This window comes from Palaemon carinicauda, chromosome 40 (assembly GCF_036898095.1).
Source record: "Palaemon carinicauda isolate YSFRI2023 chromosome 40, ASM3689809v2, whole genome shotgun sequence".
Taxonomy (NCBI): Eukaryota; Metazoa; Arthropoda; class Malacostraca; order Decapoda; family Palaemonidae; genus Palaemon; species Palaemon carinicauda.
Genome location: NC_090764.1, coordinates 27180993 through 27205032, shown reverse-complemented (window position 1 = coordinate 27205032; position 24040 = coordinate 27180993). Strand labels below are relative to the sequence as shown.

Genomic DNA, 24040 nt, shown 5'->3' with positions numbered 1-24040 from the left:
GAGAGAGAGAGAGAATGAATTATCTGCAACAATAAAAGCTTGAACATATCTGAAATGCATAGTTCTTTTACTTACAAAAATATAGGAATATATGAATCACCTTAGAACAAAGTTAAGGAACAAATATAAAGACACTAAATACTGTAAACAATTAATCGAACTCATGTAGATTCCGGTTACAAAAAGAGTGAGATACACATGAATCCATGTTTTAATTACGACCACCGTACTCCCGAAAAGCAATTGCTGATAACAATGAAAATTCTTATTAGTAATCAAAACCTAGTAGGTTGGCCAGGGCACCAGCCACCCGTTGAGATACTACCACTAGAGAGTTACGGGGTCTTTTGCCTGGCCAGACAGAACTACATTGGATCCTTCTCTCTGGTTACGGTTCATTTTCACTTTGCCTACATATTCACACACCGAATAGTCTGGCCTATTCGTTACATATTCTCCTCTGTCCTCATACATCTGACAACACTGAGATTACCAAACAATTCTTCTTACTGCACTGTAATTGTTCAGAAGCCACTTTCCTCTTTTTAAGGGTAGAAGAGACTCTTTAGCTGTGGTAAGCAGCTCTTCTAGGAGAAGGACACTCCAAAATCAAACCATTGTTCTCTAATCTTGGGTAGTGCCTTAGTTTCTGTACCATGGTCTTCCACTGTCTTGGGTTAGAGTTCTCTTGCTTGAGGGTACACTCGGGAACACTGTTCTATCTTATATCTTATTTCTCTTCCACTTGTTTTGTTAAAGTTTTTGTATTTTATGAAGTGATATTTATTTCAATATTGTTGCTCTTCTTAAAATATTTTATTTTTCCCTTTTTCCTTTCCTCACTGAGCTATTTTCCCTGTTGGAGCCCCTGGGCTTATAGCATCCTGCTTTCCCAACTAGGGTCATAGCTTAGCTAGTAATAATAATAATAATAATAATAATATGTACATGGAAGTGATTAGTTTTGCGTAATAGTGGTGCAGAAATAACAGTTTGTTGCGTCTTTAAGGATCTAGTAATAGGAAAAGCCAGAAGCATTATAGAAAGTAGAGATAGGTGCAAATTGGGGCACATGAAAATTAGCTACAAATGAAACGTGGAATAAGTGAAGTCTACATATGTAACAGTACTTATGAATGAGTGAAAAAAGTGCAGAAACTGGTGACATAACCAAAAAGTCTAAAACAATTGAGGAATATTTATCGTTTCACCGTTTATTGTAACCCTAGAGAAATATGGTTTGTACAATTCTGATGTCAATTAGTAATGGAAATCTATTGTATTGGAGTCAGGAAATATTTCCCCAAGTTTAAAACTTAACAATTTCCAGAAAAAAGCCGTCTAAACCATCCAAACACAAGGAAATACATCTAAAAAAAAAGAAATTCACTAGGGAAATGAATCATCATGCCAGCAGGTCGCGGTTATTTCAATCTTGTCTTCTATGCTCTATCGCAACTGTTCAAAATTTTCCTTTAGTTACAAAGTAAATCAAGGGTATATTTAATTACCTGAGGTACCCCCAACCTAAACTGGCATGGGTACCCTACATCACAGATCCCTTACCCTAAGTCAACATAAAAAACAATCGTGTAAGTAACTTACATTATTAGATGCCAACAAATCGTGTCGACACGAGAATAGTTACAGATGGCTTCAAACTGTTGGAACCTAGATTTATGTCTACTTTAGGCTCCAGAGTCTTTAAATATGCGGCCCCGAGACTATATAATAAGCTCCCACGAAACATTTGAATGATTGAAGACATCAAGGCTTTCAAGAGGAAACTGAAGACTTTCATGAGTCTTTTGACAGTGACGATTTAACAGTAAATGAACAATACGCGATATGAAACGTCAAACACTCTGAACGAACAAGGTAAAACGACAGGGGAGGTCCTGTAGAGAGTGGGGTTCCCCTGCTGTATGGGACCGGAAAAGCAGCCATCAAAGTAAAGTAAGTAAAGTATGTGGTGTAAAATTTTTCGTTTCACAAGAGTGTGACATCTGACATTCTTAATTATTGTCTAAACGAACTTATAAACACGATGCTTCACGATCTTCATATTATCAATTAGTAAGAACCCTGTTTCAGCTGAAAATTCCTGTAAATGAAATGAACACAGCTTAAATCGTGACAAGTGTGCTTGTTGTCTTCACAAAGGATTACGATGAACTGTTTCAAAGGGGCTCATAAATTTCGAATTCGAAATGAAGATTGGTGATTGGTCGAGAGAGTTCACCTGATAGAAAATGACGTTACAAGATGGCTGATTTGCCACGTAGGCTCAAAAAAAAAAAAAATATGAGATTGCCGACTGATTTTAGGTATCCTCATCAAAGAGAAACTAAGTAAAGAAATATTTTGCTTTCCTTTACAAAATGAAGAGTTGCATACAAGAAACTTGATTGGCAAGATAAAGGTTGGGTAAAGAAAATACCTACACAGTCGAATTTACAAGCGTTGAAGGATATATATTTACCAAACAGTTTGCAAGAGAAGAAGGATGGCGAATAAAGATGGAACAATGAATGATAATAGGTATGGTTGAAAAACTGAAATGGTTAAATATAAAGGCAAATAGGTAAAGCAACGGATGGTGGATATTTTGGATATATGAATTTTGAAGAAAAAAAAAAGCCTGGCACTGAGGACTGGGAGGAAAATAATTGTGAAAAGATATTTATTTCATAGAAAACAAGCATTAAATGTATGAAGGGACTGTTAAGAAAACTCTCCTAAGTGAAAAAGCTTTATAGTGCTTACTGTGAATAAGAGAGAAACTGGTGAAACAAATAAAATCTTTAAATCTTTGCATATCATATGTAGCAAAAGATCTAAAATGGTAAAAAATGGCCACATATGTAGAGGTTAGAAAATTGTAATCATATGTAATAAGAGCTGGTTTATTCTTGTGATTGGTGAAAAGCGTATAATGTGAGTGTTAGAAAGGAGGAAAGAGGAATCTAGAAAGTGTTAGATAGATGATGTGAAGGAGTCATTATTAAATAAGAATTTTAATAACCTATATCTGCGAGAGTCATGCAAGATAGAGGTGAATATCGATATGTGGATGGAGAGGGCTTTCTGACATATTTCTGAAGAACCTTATCTGTAGGAGTCAGAAATGGCTAATGCCATAGAATGTTTGTCTGTAGGAGGGTCATAACTATACAACAGTTTTAGTGTATACTGAAAAGCTAGGAGCTTTTCTAATTTTCTACAAATGAGTTTTATTGGTGATATTATGGGGTTATATCATGAAAAAAAAAAAAAAAAAGTTGCATTTCTCAGTGAAATTGATGCAAGGCTTCCAATTGAAATATGTAGAATATGAACAAAAAACATAAAAATTAGCGTTGTACTTCTCATTCATAAATAAAACATAAGTACAAAGATTTCATAGACGTCTGGGACAAAAATAGAATACCATATACACTCAGGAAAACTTCTCAATCAAAATTATTTCCAAGCACTGAATGAATTTGATTTGCAATGAATAATGGGAATATAAAATCCAGTTTTACAACTGTGATGGAAGTATCAAAGAAATAATTTATCAGAAGAGCGTCTACCTTGATTTATGTTCGAGAATTTTATTTGCGAAAGAAAAAAAAGGATATGGCGTCATCAGGCTGTGGCGCACTACCTTTCACTTTTATCCGTTTCTTCAAATGCATTTTAACGAGAAAAAACGAAAAGAAATTATATTGTTTATTTTGAACTGCGATGCAATACATTCGGTCTGTCAAAGGCTTTTTCTCTTTCACTGCTTATATCGGCCATTCAAAGACCAAATGGGGAAGGGAAAAATAATGCTGGATAGCCTTCAAATACAGGCTATGACGTCTAACACGAAGCGTGTTAAATGCTTCCTTTTATCTTACTGTCACGATATTCAGAAGGTTCCTTATTGAATGCAAATCATGCCGTTCTGATAACAAAATCATTCAATGATTTTTACGCGAAAGCAATATATAAAATGTTAAAAATGCCAATCCAGAAGTAATTTCAATGGTAAGCAGAGTGTTTTTGAGATTTTCTTTACTTTGATAATAACTCGATTTCATAAAGAATTGAATACAAGTGTCTGGTCTTGTCAGGATTATATACAGAAATGACACTGATTCATCAACTAAGCCATCAAAAGAGATAAAAGTTGATTTTGACTCCTGCTATACATAATCTTAATGAATTCAGGTTCTATACTTGAAACCTAAATCATTTCATCTCGACCACCGTTAAGCCATTACTCCTAACAGGGATGACTCCCAAACAATGAAAATTCAATGAACACTAACATATTCATATTCAAACTGCTGACCCGTGGATAAACTCCTTTTGGATAAAGCTGTTGATATTAAAAGCTTCAAACGCATACACAGTAGGCATAGTTTTGAAACTCCATATCCACAATACATCTATCCTGTACACCGTATACATCATCCCGGTTCCTGGACGCTAACGGCCCCTCCCCCTTCCAATGCCCTTTTCACATCTATTGTGTTTTTTTTTAGATCTAATAATCTAATTGCTCCTAACGCTACCAAACTCAGCATTCTTGTGGCGAACATATTATCATCCACTCCAACCACTTAACTAATCCATGTCTATGCTCTCAGGTGCATCCTTTTACCTTCGCTACCCTTTGGCAACCCCCAAGTTTCCTCATATCTCACCCATTCAGTTTTACTTATGAAAATTTATCTCTACAGTTTCCACACAGTAATGTTAACATTGTACAAATTCCAACCATGGTTTCCATTGTCACTACAAGTTTTCTCCCAATATATTGAAAAAATCTGTCTACCTCATTCTTTATCCCCTACGCGATGGCTAAGCTAAAGTCGGTTGCCTTGATCCATCATCTCCAACTATTTCTATCAAAACCAGGTTTCTCGACTAATCGCTCCATATGAAACTTTGCCTCCCTCTGACCTTTCACCACTACAGGGTACACCCAAGCCCCTCCTCGCTCACTGCCCCACACCGTTCCTTACTACATACCCATACCATCTCAATTTTGACTCTCTTATCTTATCAGTAATCTTTACCAATCAAGCACAATCTAACTTTTTTGTTTGTCAGCATTTCACACATCAAATCACCTAAATCCACCTCAACATTCTTCATTTTGGGTATGTTTTATCTTCTGTTCCTCTTTCCTTCTTCTTATCCAATAGATCTTGGTTTTCCTTTCATCTCTAATTCTTTTGTCTTGTACTATCCCTGCAATATCCTTCTATTTCCCCTAAGCTGCTTTTATCATATTACAAATATCACTTTCATACTCTCTATCCTGGCATAATGCACGACTGAAGAATTTTAGATTTTCTACCTGTATAAACTCTAGGTCTCTTCTATCTTGTATAAGTATTCTTTTCCCCTTCAGCTAGCTGCACACCATGACCTCAATTTCAATTACACTCAGCTTTATGCTACCCTATTCAAAAGATTCCTCCCATTCTCATACATTTCTCTGAAATTCTCTTAAGCCTTTTCTGTGATCCCTAGAATAACTGCTTATAACAATTTCCAACGATTTTCATTCACAATCCTTCATTCAACACATTCACAACAAATACAAACAGAGAGGGTACCAACTGGAATTAGCCCATCCGGCCATCTCTTGGCAGGACTTCTCATAAAAATTTACCTTTGAGTTTGTGATCTAAACGCAGATTAAATTCCGTAGTAAAAGATACATGTGGCTTCATATTTGAATGTAATTTGAATGAGGAAAATTACGAATGTTAGTGATAAAATTACCATATATGTATATATATATATATATATATATATATATATATATATATATATATACACCCACACAAATATATATATATATATATATATATATGCATATATATATATATATATATATATATATATATATATATATGCATATATATATATATATATATATATATATATATATATGTGGATTTCTATCGGTGAATTTAAGAAATATAATACTAAAGTATTAGAGGTAGATTTGATAACCAATAAGGTTCAGAGTAATTTTACTACATAACAATTAGTGATATAATAATCCATATGCGTTAACATTACCCTATATTCAATTTACTTTACCTCCTGCTACAATAAAGTCTTTCGAACTTTATTGTTTGAGCTCTCGATTCGAACGCTTTATCGGATTTCATATGAACGAGTGTCCACTGTTCGATGTTATAGTGAGTGCCACCTCATTTTCTCCAAATTGTGTATTTGCTTTGGACGGAAATAACAAAGAAGAGGGACAATGCAATATGCCAACTTTCAACTAATGATATTTGCTATCTGAGAAAATATGAGAGTCTAAAAGAGGGAAGAGCAGATGCTAGATTGCAAGTAGACACTTGAATTCTAATATACTTTCCTGACTGAAAATACAAGCTTGTGTTAAGTGAAACTATCTCTGCCTTTATAATCGTCCTAAGTCAAATATATCCTTACAATAGAAATTCTCAATCATATTTTTTTTTTTCAATTTTGCTTACTGAGGAGTTGTAGACCAGCAGCAGCTGTGACCAAGTTGTGGAATGATCTTCCTAATCGGGTAGTTGAATCAGAAGAACTTCAAAAGCTCAAACTCGCAGCAAATGTTTTTATGTTGAACAGGCTTACATAAGTCTTTTTATAGTTAATATATCAAATATCTGTATTAATGTTGTTGATGTTTTTAGAATATTTTATTCTAATTTTCATTACTTCTTATATCGTTTATGTATTTCCTTATTTCCTTTCCTCGCTGGGCTATTGTTTTTCCTGTTGGAGCCCTTGGGCGTATAGCATCTTGCTTTTCCAACTAGGGTTGTAGCTTAGATAATAATAATAATAATAATAATAATAATAATAATAATAATGTGGTAGCGTTTGAAAAGACGAACACGGCTAAATACTTTCCCCCGCACCTTTCAGTATCCATCGTTCTTCTATAAACCCAATTAAACGTACATGTGGCCTCTCCTGATAAAGCTGCTGTTAAAGACCGACAATTATTTACCAGATATATCATCATTCGCAGTTCTTTGGTTAGAAAAGTAAAACTAAACTGATTAGCCAGGCTTAATAAATTAAGAATTCTATTATTTTCATTGTTAACGTTCGGTTGTGCTGGGACACAAACAATGAAATAAGTGTACCAGTAGTTTCTAGTCATTTCATTAAAGCATTTGTGATCAATAAAAAAAGGACATCTGTACGTCTATGTTAGAAGGTAATATAAAATGTCCTTTCGTCTATCATTGGAAATTGTTCCTCTTCCTAAAAACCCTGCTGCTTATACTAATGTAACAAAAATGAACATGAAAGAGCATTACCATAAGAGTTCAGCGCAGTTCACCGTGTGAATTCGGTTACTAAGCAGCTTAAGGGATTAACATTAAAGTTCACTCGTGCTGTTGAGCCTCAAAAATTGCATTTGGAAAAGGGGAGAGCAATTTAGCTACCAATAAAGAGTTTGTGATTGTACAGAAAAGCTCGTTTGAAAGCGAAATGATCACTTGCATTTATTTGAATATCTTAATTCAACATCTTAGATTATACATATTTTAAAGAGGATTATGATACATGCTAGGCTTCAGGCTTCTAAGAGAAACTCTTGAACACAGTTGTGAACGAAGTGCAGGTATAATGAAAAAACTAAAAAGCTTTTTATAAATTCAGAGACATTATTTAAAAAGGATCTTGTATTTATGACTCGACCGTAAAACCACCAGGGAAGGCGAAATAAACCAACAGAATTTGTGTTGTAGACTAAAAGCATGTTATCCGATGTACATGAAAATGTAAAACGTTTTATCATTGTCACCTAAACTACTGTCCTACTTACATTGGGTGAATTGCATGCTATTCGTGTTAGATGCCATTATTGCATATAAGGTGGAACAAAAGTATAAATATGAAATTTCAGAGGTTTCGTTTAGCCAAAGTTTTAGTTCATTTGGAGATCTGCGCAATAGAAATATGATTCATGAATCAACAACGAAATCAAAACATATTCCACTTGCCAATTAAGATTCGAACCTATGCTACGATGATTTTCCTTTTCCTTTTAGGTCAAACTTACAATATTTTGTTTATTAAAACAGAAACTGGTGGCTGTAACAAGTAAATTCTATACATTTCAATCTATAAGACAAATATGAATCTTACTCTTACGTCGCATTGTTAAGGATGGGTTTATTTTAGCTCGAGTAAAAATATAGCTAGCCTCAAGACATGTTTTTAAGAGCTGATAGAAATTATTATCCTTTTCGATTAAGTACTAACAAATATCTTGAAATAGCAAATGTTGAAGGTCGCCTAAGAAGAATTATTTCCTCATTTGTTTCGTTCTGGATTTCAAAGCTTTCAGGGGTAAGCATATCCCAGGCAAATCATGAACGATTTCGCGCTAGTCTCCTTATTACTTATCCACAGTAAAGAAAAAAAAATCTACAGACGTAAGGAAACTTGCACGCAGACAGATGAATTGCTCGTAAACTAATTTGAGTTTTTATGCACTTAAACAGATTTTCTCGTCTTCTATAATGAAACAGAAATATTGATAGGCAGAACTGGTGAATGTGACCAATAAATTACATATTTTTCAACATTAAGCCATTTCCCAAAACAAAAGACAATTGCTGAGACACTGATCATTGACACAGCCATACTTTAACAGCAGGATTGAGGATGAAGTCCCTCGACAGGAACTTCAATAGCAAGTTATTTCTATACTCCTGCTTAGCAGGAACGTCACCTGAATACTAAGCTACCTTTACACATCACACCATTCCATTCTTACTGACTTGCTTAAACAATCACTTTCTAGTGCCCATATCACTCCTGAGCTATTCAGATATTCCTCTCTCCCTTAACTCTAATACTTATGAATTATAAACCATTTTAATAACTTATCCTCGTCCACCCCCTAACTCTTTCGCCACTCGTTTCACATACCCACAGTTTTTCTTCCATTAACATACATATATATAAACTACCATATAAATTCATTTATATAAGTTCATTTTCACAGCTTCCCATAGAGGGTTTAGGAAATGTGAGAATTCACGAGAATTTTGCGAGGCGGAGACATACGAGTATAGGATGTGTAACTACATCATAGTTGGGGAAATTGTATTGCCCCGGGTATTAAATAGTATACAAGTAAAAGCACCTTCACTAAAACTCCTCCGATAAAGCTTTTAGATCCGTATAGTTCTATGAAGAATAGTGTTATTCGTTTGAGGGTCTAAGTGAAATTTTGCAAGAAGTATTTATTACATTTGTTAACATTTAGTGTAATGAACGGTTTGTTTTATGAGCCAATTCGTTGTACAAACTCATGGTCGCCCGCATCGACACACGCACAGCTTATAAAGCCCATGTTCAGACAGAGGATACAATTGGTGAAATTATAAAAGTAACGTTTCAAGTTGGCTCCTTCAATTATCTATAGCATTCTAGTTTAAATGAACGACTTCATAATAACGTGGATAACCTCGAAAGATCATAGTAGGAATATCATTAAAGTTTTGGAAACTGTACCGAAATGGTAATAAATTAAACTTTAAAAAATACAATTATCTAATTTTTAGGTCTTGCTGTATATCACTAAGTTCTCGAGAAACTTTAGGAAATAGCTATTTGATGTATTAAATAAACAGTAAAGTCTGAGCCATGAAGTAAAGGAATGCTCTTTCAGCCAGTCAACCAGTTAAAAGATTCACCAACTAGAAAAGAGCTGCTCACATACCCTCGGTTCAATCGCCCATCCCTTTTACAGTCAGTGATGAAGGATGTGAATAATATTGCTATTGGAGGTGTACGTAACACACATAAAGAAGGGTTGTGTGCTACATGTGACCGGTTTCCCTTTTGATATTTTTGGTGTTCATCTGTTCCAGGGAAATTCCCATATTTCAATTGATTGAAGTGACTGTAAAGGTTTCTTGTGAATTTTCAGTGAGTAGTAGACCAGTATCCAAGGTTTTTTTTCTCTCTCTCTCTCTCTCTCTCTCTCTCTCTCTCTCTCTCTCTCTCTCTCTCTCTCTCTCTCTCTCTCTCTCTCTCTCTCATACATACATACATACATACATACATACATACATACATACATACATACATACATACATACATACATATATATATATATATATTACAAGATTATGTTGTAGAATGTGACATTAAGAGGCACAACCTGATGAATGAGGGTTAGGAGTGTTGTTGAAAATAGCTAAAAAGGGAGACCTGACTGATTGCAATAATTACAGAGGTATAACACTTACGTCAGTTGTTATGAAAATGTATAGTATGCTTATTCTTAAGAGACTGAAAAGAAAGATGGATGAAAAGCTGAGAGATGAACAAGCAGGATTTATAAAAGGTAGAAGTTGTACTGACCAAATTTTCATTTTGAGACATGTACAGCAATGCGTAGAATATAGAAATCCACTTTTGATGGTATTTGTGGACTATGAAAAAGCCTTTGATAATATGCACCGGACAATTTTGTGGAGAATCCTAAATTATTATGGAATTCCTCTTAAATATGTAAATTTGATTAAGTCTGTTCATGAGCATAGCAAGTTCAACGTTAATGTGAATGGAGTCTTATAAAGTGAGTTTCCAGTGAACAGCGGAGTACTCCAAGGGAATGTGTTGTCACCTATGATGTTTATCCTCCTCATGGACTTTGTAATGTGTAGAATAGTCAGAGATAGTGGAGAAGGATTGGACTGGATTGGTGATAGGAATTTAGCAGACCTAGAGTATGCTGATGATGCTGTCCTTAGCAGAACACCACAGGATTTGCAATGCTTGCTTACCAGAATGCATGAAATATCACATGAGGTTAGGCTCAAGATAAATAGAAGAAAGACAGAGAGAGAACGGAGTATGCAATGGAAGATGAAATATCATTGGAAGAAGAAAGGATTATTGAGGTAGAATCATTTAAGTATTTAGGAACAATGATCTCCAATACAGGGTCTTTAGAATTATAGTTTAGTGAAAGATTGAAAAAAGCAAATCAGACAATGTTTAGGTAAATAAAATTTGGAAATCAAATCCCCTAAAATTTCATATAAAAATCAGACTATATATCAGTTTAGTGAGATCGGTGTTACTCTGTGGACATGAGTCATGGTATGACAATGAAACAATCTTATTAGATTTGAGAATAAAGCTCTCAGAGGGATATTGGGAGTTAAATGGCAGGACAGGATTAGAAATGAAACTACAAGAGAGATTACTCGAGTACCATATGTGGATAAGATCATGATGAGGGGTAGATGGAGATGGTTTGGGCGTGCTCTTCGCACTCCCCAAGAGAGATTAGTTCACCAAACGTTTAACTGGGCTCCACAAGGCAGTAGAAGAATTGGAAGACCCAGGCCTACATGGCTTAGTACTATAAAGAGCGAAGTAGAAGATGATGAATGGAGAAGTATTGAATTGAAACCTCAAGACAGAGACGACTGGTGAATTCTAAGGTAGAAGTGTTACTTTAGTAATGAAAAACAGCTTCCACACACGTACAATTAATTATAGAGTAAAGCATGAATTCACCTACTTACAAAGAAAAAGATACTTGCCACTATATAAAAACTACTTTCCTTTTATTTTGCACTTAATAGGAGAAAACGTAAAAAAAAAAAAAAACAGACTTAATTACATTCACTTTTTCTTGATTCAAACCACGATCTTTCTCCCTACAGCCATATCTTCCCCATATTTCTTTACATATTTTTTTCTTTTATATTTAATTAAAGACCAGTTTAGAGCATCTAATTGTACAGCACAAAGCGAAAGACGCGAATAAATAATTTCCAATAGAGCAACACTAAATGTAACCAGTCGATATAAACTAATCATATCAACATTAATGAATCATATCCTCTTAAAGGCAATGCATGTGAGCGTGTTGCCAACCGGAACGAATCATTTAAAATGGATGAATTCCGCTTCATCATTTCGTAATTGCATATATGTGTTTAATGATAAATACCTCTTCCTCTACGCTTTCCAGGTAAGCCATTGACTGCGTTCTGCAGTATTCATGTTGTAACGGAAAATAAAATGAAAGTGATTGGTCTTAATTGAGTTATTTCATGTCTCCTTTCAAAAACTATTTCCAAATTAAAAACGCATTATATATGTATACATACATACATACATACATACATATATATATATATATATATATATATATATATAAATATATATACCTGTATATATATATATATATATATATATATATATATATATGTATATATATATTACATGTAGTAGGTTAGCCAGGGCACCAGCCACGCGTTGAGATACTACCGCTAGAGTATTATGGGGTCCTTGGACTGGCCAGGCAGTACTACATTGGATCCTTCTCTCTCCTTACGGTTCTTTCCCTTTGCCTACACAGACACCAAATAGTCTGGCCTATTCTTTACAGATTTTCTTCTGTCCTCATACACCTGACAACACTGAGATTACCAAACAATTCTTCTTCACCTAGGGGTTAACTACTGCAATGTAATGTAGAAGAGACTCTTTAGCTATGGTAAGCAGCTCTTCTAGGAGGACGCTCCAAAATCAAACCATTGTTCTCTAGTCTTGGGTAGTGCCATAGCCTCTGTACCATGGCCTTCCACTGTCTTTGGTTAGAGATCTCTTGCTTGAGGGTGCACTCAGGCACATTTTTCTCTCTAGTTTCTCTTCCTCTTGTTTTGTTAAAGTTTTTATAGTTTATATAAGAAATATTTATTTTAATGTTGTTACTATTCTTAAAATGTTTTATTTTTCCTTGTTTCCTTTCCTCACTGGGCTATTTTCCCTGTTGGGGCCCCTGGGCTTGTAGCATCCTACTTTTCCAACTAGGGTTGTAGCTTAGCATTTAATAATAATAATAATAATTATAATAATAATAATAATAATGATAATAATATATACATATGCGTGTGTTTGTGTATGTGTTTATGTGTATTCAACGTACATATGATTGTATTTATATAATCATATACATATATATACCTTTATGAAATTTATATTTATGTGTGAAAATTTTAACCTACTGCATATACAGACATATACAGTTTGAATGTATGTACCTATGTGTATATATATATATACAAATTATATACATATATATATATATATATATATATATATATATATATATACACATATATGTGTGTGCACGCGAGCGCGTGCGGGAGTATGTGCGTATAGGACACAAATATACATATATTTATATTATATATACATTAAATGTGTGAGTGTTTGAGTGTATAAAAACATGTACACACACAGTACATATATATATATATATATATATATATTTATATATATACATATATATATATGTATAAATATATATATATATATATATATATATATACATATATATATAGATAAAATATATATATATATATATATATATATATAGAGAGAGAGAGAGAGAGAGAGAGATAGATAGATAGAGATAAATTCTTGTTAAACCAGTTAAGATGAATCCACTGAAGAAGAATATTCTTGGATACAAAAACAGATAATATGACCTAAATACTTTGGTTTACATTTACAATCGTTAAGCGTCTGGACAATTCATATGGGCTTTAACTATCTATAAATAGTCTCTACTGTAGATGAAAGTCCACTAGGTCATATTTGATTAATTAGATTACGACTAAGCTCAAGCGATTTAGAATATTAATCTTCTTAAGGACAAGGCTTACAGTAATAATGCTCCAATCCAATCTCGTTTTCCTGACACTTGAGATAGGGTTACGTAAGTAGTTCTCTGAATTACAGAAGCTTCAAGCATTTGACATTTGAAATGACACCTAATTCTATATAGAATCTCTACTGTGCATGAAATTTTTATTCTAATGCTGGAAATTTCTTTTGGTCCTTAAATAGAATTATAGAAAATGACAGTTAGTTATGTATTATTCTTGATTTTTTAGTGATAGGTTTCTAATCACTCCAGGTTTTATTGGATTATCTTTATAACTAAAATATTTTGGTTGTCCGAAACCCTTCATAAAAAAGTACTAATTCTTAGCTTGTTAATATTTCATGTATATATCATTTAAAGTATTTCAAATCTTAATTAACTGAATTTGAATATTTAATTTGAGTGTCCAAAAAAAATAAACTATAAAGTAAATTAAACAAAATATTGTGAAAACTGTTTTCAAATTAAGTGAATAAGACGAATGTAGCATCGGCGGAAATTCTAAAACATCCTACAGGTTTTCCATCCTGACCTGACACTAACCGCTAGACTTCTGGTGGGAACTGGCACACTTGAAGGGTAGCGGACGTCAATATTTTGTTGGTGAGAAAAGTACCGACACACTAAAACATTAGCCCTGAAGAAATTATACTAAAGGCTTAACAAATATGCAACACATTTAAACGTCTATTTCTAAGCATTATCTTATGTATAAATACGCCCCCGATAAGGCATATGATATGCAAGAATTAATCAAACTCTGGTTCAATATTTACTGAGCATAAACTCAGCTTCTTTCCACAGCAGAGTATTTTGCAGTTCACACATTTTTCTTATCGTATAATCATACAAGGCACGATGTCTTTAGTGTCTTTTTAATTTTTTGCAGCAGCAGCATAATTGTTATTATAAGTAGATGAAATAGATGCTGCTTTCATACATTGAACACTTTAAGGCCAGCAAGATTGATAACATTGACACCTCACCCCCACTGCGAGTACGAGGTTGTGCACCTGGAAGCTAGGTCATTGATGTGGTTAAGGAAGAGGAGCCATGTTCTAACAGCTACGAGCTATCTCATTCTAGGAGAAAAGAATGTTTCAAATTAAATTAGAGAAGACAATACTTGAAAGGAATCAGTTAAATATCCCATAAGCTAAGAGAATGATGAATCTGCTTTACCATACCTTATCTAATACTGTATAAACTCCTCATCATAAATTAAATCTCACTTGAAAATTGAATTGATGCTCATAAGTCCTACATGATATGCAGCTGAAGACCTGAACACGTGTAAATCTAAAAGTTGCAATGTTATTTTGTACCACAAGATAACCGTCTTGGGATCTCAAGTTATTTTGGTAATTGTCATTAGGACATCGTTACGTCAATTTTGAGAATTTCTAGACTGCATGTCAAAAACCATTTAGCTTTAGATTATCACGAAATGAACCATTAAAAATATAAATTAACATATCAACAGCAATAGCCATAAAAACTATACACTTCAGTACATACTTTCATAAGTGTTTTGTATACTGCAATTAATACACATATTCAGTCTCACCCAAAATAGAACTGCAAAGTGATTCTGCAAAGAGGAGAAAAGAGCTTTAGACATCCATTTCCTTGGGTTGAAGTGACAGAGGGGAAAGACTTCATACATATGCAAAGCCATTACTCGCGTCGAATATCTATTCGTGTAAGTAAAAAAACCGATCTCCTACACATCGTAAGCCGAAGGGGATAGTGCCATCAGCGTACTTCACGTGGCGAACTGTAAGCTTTACTTAGGGTGTTTACAACTTTACACCTAATTTTTAGCCTTCTAGTGTAACCACCCTCCCTCCCCGTTACCTCTTCATTTCTTCGTCGCGCTGTGTAACCACTTTTAGCCTTTACTTAAAATGAAACTGTAGTAATCACCTTCTTTAAGTTACACCTAACCCCCTAAATGGCCTCGCTGTGCCTGCATCAGGAGGCTACAAGACTCAAGTTACTGAAAATCTAATCCTGCTTTAACACGGTCTGTGCATACAATGAGCTTCGTCCTTTGAATGCATTCAAAGAAATGACAATTATAGGGAAGAATGCTTATTTCAAACGGCTTTACTATTTTTCTTAATGTGACATCTACAATTCAAAGTATCAGGTTAATATAAGGATTGCGTCGGTTATTTGGCTATGTAGGCTATAAGTAACAAGGGATGATAAACGGAAATTTATGCAAGACTGTTCTTTTCATAACATTATACAAAATATTATTGGATTAATCTATTAATACTGTTTTGCTACGTCCTCAGATTAGAAAAAAACTTAATTATGACGAAAAAGCTAATGATAACCTACCATTTCATCAATGTGCGCTACCATATAGAAATATTATTTTAATTTCTATCCGCATATTGAAAGTTTAAGACAATACATGCAAAAATATGAAAACTTACACAGTTTGGATTAACATTGCGTGGCATTAAGTTCTTTCACCATCATCACCAAAAAAGCATTCCATTTTGCATAAGCCTCATAAAAATACAAAACTTTTAAAGTTTTCATGGAGAGTGGAGGGTGCATTTTGTGAAGAGGATTCAATAGTTCATAGCACGGGGCTATTGCACTTGTCAGTATTATCAACCTTAAAGAAAAGAAGCCTCATAAAGAAATCTTAATTGCAGGATCCGAATTTCTTCTTTCAATGATAATGGAGGAACATTTTTTATTTATTGGGGAGAGAGAGAGAGAGAGAGAGAGAGAGAGAGAGAGAGAGAGAGAGAGAGAGAGAGAGAGAGAGAGAGACGATTTACTGCTTTCATAGATAATGAAGAAACTTGTTTCATTGAAGAGAGAGAGAGAGAGAGAGAGAGAGAGAGAGAGAGAGAGAGAGAGAGAGAGAGAGAGAGAGATGAATTGCAAAAGAATGAGGGAAGAGGGGAAGTGTGATTCAAAGAGCTGTAAAGAATGACATTTGAGGGGCAAATTGACATCGAGATGAAGGAGGAAAGTTAAGGAAGGCAAACGCTAGCTAAAAGTGAAGACAAAGAGAATAAAGCAAAGGAGGGATAATGAAAACCGAAATGAAATTATACGGTGATAACATTAAAACTGATAACATGGCGTCCAAGATATGGGCCAAATTGGTAGAAATAACTTATTTCTACTTTGGACTTTGGTCGGCTGCTTGGGTAATTAAATACTTAAAAGGAGAAATTAAATATTGTTAACGATTAATCATGCTCGTCAAAATTCATTAATAATGTTAAAAATGCACTGTTTTTAAAGCGACTTTGGGAGGTTTTACTTTTGATGTCTTTCCGCAAAACCAGTTTCTCTCATTTAATTTGAGCATTTTACTTTCTCAGTTCAAAACATTTTCCTTTACTCAGAAGAGTCCAAAGAGTAAACTTGCCCTCTCGGAAAAATCCAAAGATTAAAACTGCCCTCTGGAAAAAACTGTCCTATCTAATGAATTCAGGAGTAAAACTGTCCCTCTAAGATAAACCCAGAGAATAAAACTGCCCTCTCAAAAAATGCAGAGTAGTAATTACTTCTCAAAATTATTAAAACTAACTTTTCTAAAAAAAAGGGGGGGGGGGTGGAAATCGCCCTCTCAAAAAATATAGAATGAAACTGCCAGTGAGATAAAATCGATAATTTTCTAATTGTGAAAATAATTTGAAAGAAAAAATAGAAAAGCCAAGAAATGCGTTGCTCTTAATTTGAAACTTTCAATCACGCTGTCACCTGGGCTTATTTTAATTGACAACGGGAATAAAACATAAAAGCTTCATTAAGTAATAAGTCATAAATGCATGAAGCATTGTATAAAATTGTCATTATCACAAAGATCTGCTTATACCGCAAAATTCTCGTGTGACATAATAGTTAATATAGCCATGAAATGTATTGGATGAATTCACGATATTTTTTTCCGTTTACAGTCACTCATATAATAAGTAGGTGGCTGTCTGGGTGTTTGAGAGAGATTTTCATTTCACCCCTTTCCTGAAGACAGGTGTCTGGGAGCGTGAAATACGTAGTTGGATATTTGACCGGTTTCCTGATCCCAGACGCCTGCCGTCCAGAAAGGAGTGAAATGGAAATCTCTCTCAAGAACTCGGACATCAACCAACTTATGAGTGACTGTACCTACCATAATTGGCACGATAACTAAACATGTTTGTTAATCGTTTAAGGATTTACGCCTGCTTTTTCCAAGTTTCTATATATAGCCTAGCATTCACTAGTTTGGTCCCAGATTCCCAACTGAATCGTCATGAAGAAATACAATATCTAACACCATATTCGTCAAATAGTATACAACTACCGGTTTCTAATCATGTGAAGTATCCTCTCTCTCTCTCTCTCTCTCTCTCTCTCTCTCTCTCTCTCTCTCTCTCTCTCTCTCTCTCCCTCTCTCTCTCTCTCTCTCTCTCTCTCTCCGAAAACATACTGAATCAGTGTTACATCGACAATGATGGTTGTAGATGGTGCATTTCCATTGTTGGCGAATCACAGAAGCTAAAAATAAAGTTACATATTCATTTGTAGCTAGATATTAGCGTCATGATAATAAGTATCGATTAAAGTCTTGTTATCAAATGCATAAGAGACGCTCGACTTAGTCAAAGAAACGTGACATAATGTTGAGACACGTTTTCTACTTATTTCACGGTGATAACTTCGTGAAAAAGTTTAGTAAAGATCTACATAAAAAACTAAGCGTAAACTTAAATGAAAAGACAACAACAATAATAATAATAATAATAATAATAATAATATTTTTGTCGCAGTAACGTAATACATAAATCTTTAATAAATCACAAATGTATACCAATTAACTCCTATCTCCCCTCATTTGGTTAGGATATGCTCCTATCCGTAAGGATTAACTACGAACTGAAAATAAATAATAGGAAACTTACCTTTAGACGTAGGAGACAAGGGCGTTGTGGATTACTATTAGCCTACGCCATTTAACCTAACTTGCGTGGTTTCGAAAAATCCCTGCAAAGGTAAAGGTTTCCCCTATTAGTGTGTGCAATATTAGGTCGCCATACATTCCTTAAATTCAGTCTCATAATATATTGCGATATAGGTTAGGTTTGAATGAGGGCTTACGTAGTACCCTGTGCATTAGGCCTAGGCTAGGCTAAATTAGGTTAGGGAAGATAAAATGTGCATATGTAATTTAAGTTGGCCGTGCTTGATAATTTTCAGTGTGTAATTAATACTGATTATAGCTATGAATAATTAATTTCGACAATTGCTTATCTTTGGATTAATGTACAGTACTTCAAACCAATCCCTGCTGTAGGCTACAACACACAGGGTTTCGGTTATCCACCTCATTCTCTTTTGTAAAGCCATGTTCCCCACAGGGTTTCCCCAAATTGTTATATATGTACAAGAAATGAGAAATATAGTGTACATCAACAATACTAATCATGAACACACCATGGAAGGAATAAGGAGTGTTTTCTGTAATTACTACTAACCTACTTTTAAAAAAGGTAAAAGGTTATCTTATACTTATTTGCCGCATGCCCTAAGATTATTAGTATATTCAATTATACAGATATGACGTTCATGTGGATAATCCATTAAATCAAAATATTTCCACCATAAAAAGTTAAAAAAAAACAACAGTTCACTAAACAGTATGTGACATACTACGCAATAAAACATCTAGAACAATTCATGCAGCCTTGTCAACCAATTCAACTAGCAATTAACATAGAAACAGTATACACAGTAATGTGGCCCCTTTCTGGAGTTGAAAAAAAAAGAACCCTGATTCAAGGCCCAAAATTTGTTCAAATTAATGAGATAGAAGTAAATCTAATAAAGAAATGTCACATTGAATGAAGGCCAACTTACAAATATTACGAACGTTACTGTAACCTACTGTAGTATGCCTACCTAACATGGGTAGCCCACTGTTAGTTTGCAAAACCAAGCAGATTTCTCGTCACTTTTTAAACACGATTGGCGTATAAAATCTAAGAAACATGTAATATCTGAAAAACAAGGTATCATTTACCGAATAAAACATAATATATATATATATATATATATATATATATATATATATATATATATATATATATATATATATATATATATATATATATATTTCAAGAGAAATTGTCAGTCAAGGGGTTGAGTCGACCTAACATTTGGTTGTTCGACGAATGGCCGTAATGACGATCGCACAGCAGAAATATTCCCGTGAAACATTATTGATTTGCACGCCGTTGAAATAAAATGGTATATATATAAATTTCTTTTAGGATTGTTTTGTTTTCTCTAAAATTTCTCTTGGTTTAGGAAAGGGAGGAGCAAGTTATATCATCAAAATTTCTGTTTTATGGAAAGGAAAGAGTATACAATTCTCATCAAAATTTCATGATTCATTCTTTAGCCAACTTGTAGTTCTGTCATTTGAATATTATGGCAAATCGGCGTTTGCATTCATCAAGAGTTTTCGAACACTTCGAACGAAATACAACTCCTATCTTCTAAACATCTTGAACTAGCATTTTGTAACAAATGCAACCGTTTCTAGTGCACTGCAAGTAAAAAAAAAAAAAAACTGATTCATGCCAGGGGGTTTGCCTAGTCTCCATCATTACGCTGGCCAATGTGGGTTCATGATAACGGGAGATATTCGTCTGTTTGCTCACAGCAAACCTACCTAGTATGGGTAGCCCTGGCTACCCGTACTAGCCTAGTACATACTAACCATACCTGGCTAGTACAGCTTTACTGATCATGGCGATACGTAAACCCTTTCACCAGTCCCACTCAGAAAGGGGGTAATACACATTTCCCACCAAGTTCATATTGTAATGGCAGCAAACAACACTTCAAGCCTACAAATACTATTTAAGTTCACATTGTATTTTGGTGATAGAATAATTACGTAAATAATGTAAATTAATAAAATGTAATTGTATATTCTTAATAAAAGATGAAAAAATATATGGGAATAAATAAATAAATAAATAATAATATATAATAGTAAAGTAACAATACACCTTCATACATAATTTGAGAAAATGCAAGCATGTAGGGAATGTAAAATTACCTTAAACCTCACTAACTACTTGGTGATGTATTTTGTGTGTTTGATTTAAGGCAATGATCTCTATCACAACGATACTCGAATACATTATGCTGTAAATAATGTAATATACACGAGCGATGTAAGCATATAGACCTACCCTAAGCAATATAAAAAATGGAGTTCAACAAACTAAAAACACCGATTGGGTTAAATTTACATTAAAAACATCAATTATAGTTTTGGTGATATACGTAATATTAAAATAATGTAATGGCATTAACGTTAATGTTAAAAGATATGCTATAACCCAAGAACAACAGCGATTAAAATAAATTTCATCTGCCTAACCATAAATCATCACTCACATTTCATTATTTACGTATTTTGCTGCGTGTGCAATACAATACTTCCCCTTGAAATAAGTTATTTATTTCGAAGAGCAAAATTTATGTGCTTAACCAAACATTTCCTTTATGGGAGTTATCTTGCACCACACAATCGTATAACATCGACTAAGTATTTACAGTATAATTTGAGCTACGTTACCCTTCACGTGATATGATATGAAATAAAACAGATAATAGAATCAATCATATGCAGATAACACTATGATAGGCCTGAGCATCAGTTGAACTGATCAATCGTTTGAATCGCATTTACGAATTTTGGCCATAAGGCTTGGCACAGAGGCCTAGTTAGACCATTCAGCATCCACGTGCAATTGGGGGAAACCTCGTAATAGAATTGTGATGTAAAAATCATAAGAGGTTGGGCAGCAAGATGGAAGAAAGGCTCAGAATATTACTTAGCTATAAATATATTAGAATCAATAGACCTATGCCCAAGAATAGTGTTTAGCAGAACTATTGGCATGTTGGCAACGTCTAATTAAGTCATAATATGAAGCTGTGAATAAAATTAATAGCCCTATCCAACAGTAAAAGTCTCACACAACAGCTACCATACACCAATGATAAATTAACTGCCAACGGTTAACCGTTAGCCAATACGTCTCACTGCAATTTACTACCTACCGGATAGAGCTGAAATGATTCGTTGATGTTTGCACGACTGCTCTCAACTTATCCAAATTCTGCACCGTCACTCAATCACCATAAATCATCTGTCACCATAGTTATAAACAAAAATAAAATCCTCGTTTCGTTTGAATGATTATTTTGGGGGTATCGAGTGTAAGTGGCTTTTCTCCATGTCTTAAGTCTTTCAGATGTCTAGTGTGAGCTTATTGTATACTGTAGTCTTCAAACAAATCTTCTTCACCCAAGGGGTTATTACACTAATCATTCAGTGGCCACTTTCCTCTTGGTAAGGGTAGAAGAGACTCTTTAGCTATGGTAAACAGCTCTTCTAGGAGAAGGACACTTCAAAATCAAACCATAATCTTAATTAGTGTCATAGCCTTTGTACCATGGTCTTCCACTGTCTTGGGTTAGAGTTCCCTTGCTTGAGGGTACACTCGGGCATACTATTCTATTTAATTTCTCTTCATCTTGTTTTGTTAAAGTTTTTATAGTTTGAATAGGAGATATTTATTTTAATGATGTTACTCTTCTTAAAATATTTTATTTTTCCCTTTTTCCTTTCCTCACTGGGCTATTTTCCCTGTTGGAGCCCCTGGGGTTATAGCATCCTGCTTTTCCAACAAGGAATAATAATAATAATAATAATAATAATAATAATAATGTTTCCTGTGAAAGGACAGAAAACCTAAGTAGCCCGAGACTCAACTCGACTCCCTCTCCCCTCAGGGCTCACCACCGTGCCACGTCACCACCTTCTTCACCTTATTGCAAAGTTGTCTTTCTTAGTGAGAAGGTTCCTCGACAGTGTCTCGTCCTAATTTTCCATTAATTTTGTAATTTTACATTTCTAAGGTATTTAAAATGTTGCTTTACTTTATGCATTGCGTTTTACCTTTGGTTATAAAGGTTGTACTTCTAAATTTATGTTGTATGTGTAGTGGTAAAGGAAAAGTTATCCATCCTCATTTAGGTAGCGGTTTTTAGGTTACGTAATACGTTAAGAAAAATAAACGTGAATTCCTTATTACTCATTATGTCATCTTTTATTTCAACTTTAGCTAAACTAAGCTTTTAGTAAACTCATTACAAAGTTTGACATGTTTTTTTTTCATTTCCCCTTTTCAACTTTCATTTAATGTGTTATCAATTTAATTGGCGCATTTTATTTAAGCCATATTGTGAAGTTTCATTTAGGAAATACCAGATATAACTCAATAAATCAATTTATAACTTTTAAAAGCTTTCATGGGTAATTTTAGAGGGCAATGATCTCTTTTGGAAAAGGTGTGAGTCTACTCATCGACTGGTGTAATGTATCATTGTGGACATTTTCCAACCAATTAGAAACGTTGAACTTATAATTTCGACATTTATTTTTTCCCTTCATGAATAAGTAGGCCTCCGTTCCATGGTGATGGCAGTTATAAAAGAAGTTGGTGATAAGAACTATGAACATTTTGTCTGAAAAAATTCAAATGTATTCTTCCCACTGCTGGATGTTTATGGTAACAAATGATGTTCGTCAAATCCAGGGTTTAAACTTGAGCATGTGGCCATTACCTTAGTTGCTGTTGATTTTTACCCATAAACATTGACAATTTCCTTAAATTTAAAGCTAGTAAAGCCAAAGTTATCTTACAAAAATTACTTTGAACCCATGTAAATTACCTCAAACTAAGGTCACTACCTTGAAAGTTTAAACCCTGTTCAAATCAGCCGTGTAGGCATAATCGTAAATCGTGTACGTTAAAATAGGGAAGATTTACTTACACGGCTAGTGGTTGGTTGTTGATCTGCCAGGCAGTTCTCTCTTCTGGTCCCGTCAGTTATCCTCAAGGAATTAACACTACTGTATAGTACAACTCGCCTTTCGGTTCGTGTTAATCCGCACTGCTTTTGTGTAATAATGAAGAAAGCATATCGAATCTCAACTTATGACTGGGCGTAATATTCCTGGGAACACCGGTAAGTATATGTTTGCTTTGGTCACTTCATGAGGGAACTTGTGGTTATTATCCCCATGCCTTATCTACCCTGTTTAAACACCGCCACCATTGGCTAACACTTGCCGCATGGACGAGGGATTTTAAGAGTAAACAAAGTTTCCGAATTCCGAGTCGTTTGACATACACAAATAATAGTATTGTTGTACTGTATTACAGGACAATGCAACCCAGGGAAAATAAACTACTTTTTATAGAAAAAATTCCA

At 34.2% G+C, this 24040-nt stretch overlaps 1 long non-coding RNA gene across 1 annotated transcript in view; it reads right to left on the bottom strand.

Moving 5' to 3' along the window:
• LOC137631568 (uncharacterized) overlaps nucleotides 1-23717 on the bottom strand; it is a 57776-nt gene extending 34059 nt beyond the window's left edge. The window contains exons 1-2 of the long non-coding RNA XR_011041909.1: nucleotides 23600-23717; nucleotides 18643-18724 (exon numbers count right to left, since the gene is read on the bottom strand). This is a non-coding gene — a long non-coding RNA (uncharacterized lncRNA). The remainder of the gene's footprint in view (nucleotides 1-18642; nucleotides 18725-23599) is intronic.
• Between the last annotated feature and the right edge of the window lie 323 nt (nucleotides 23718-24040).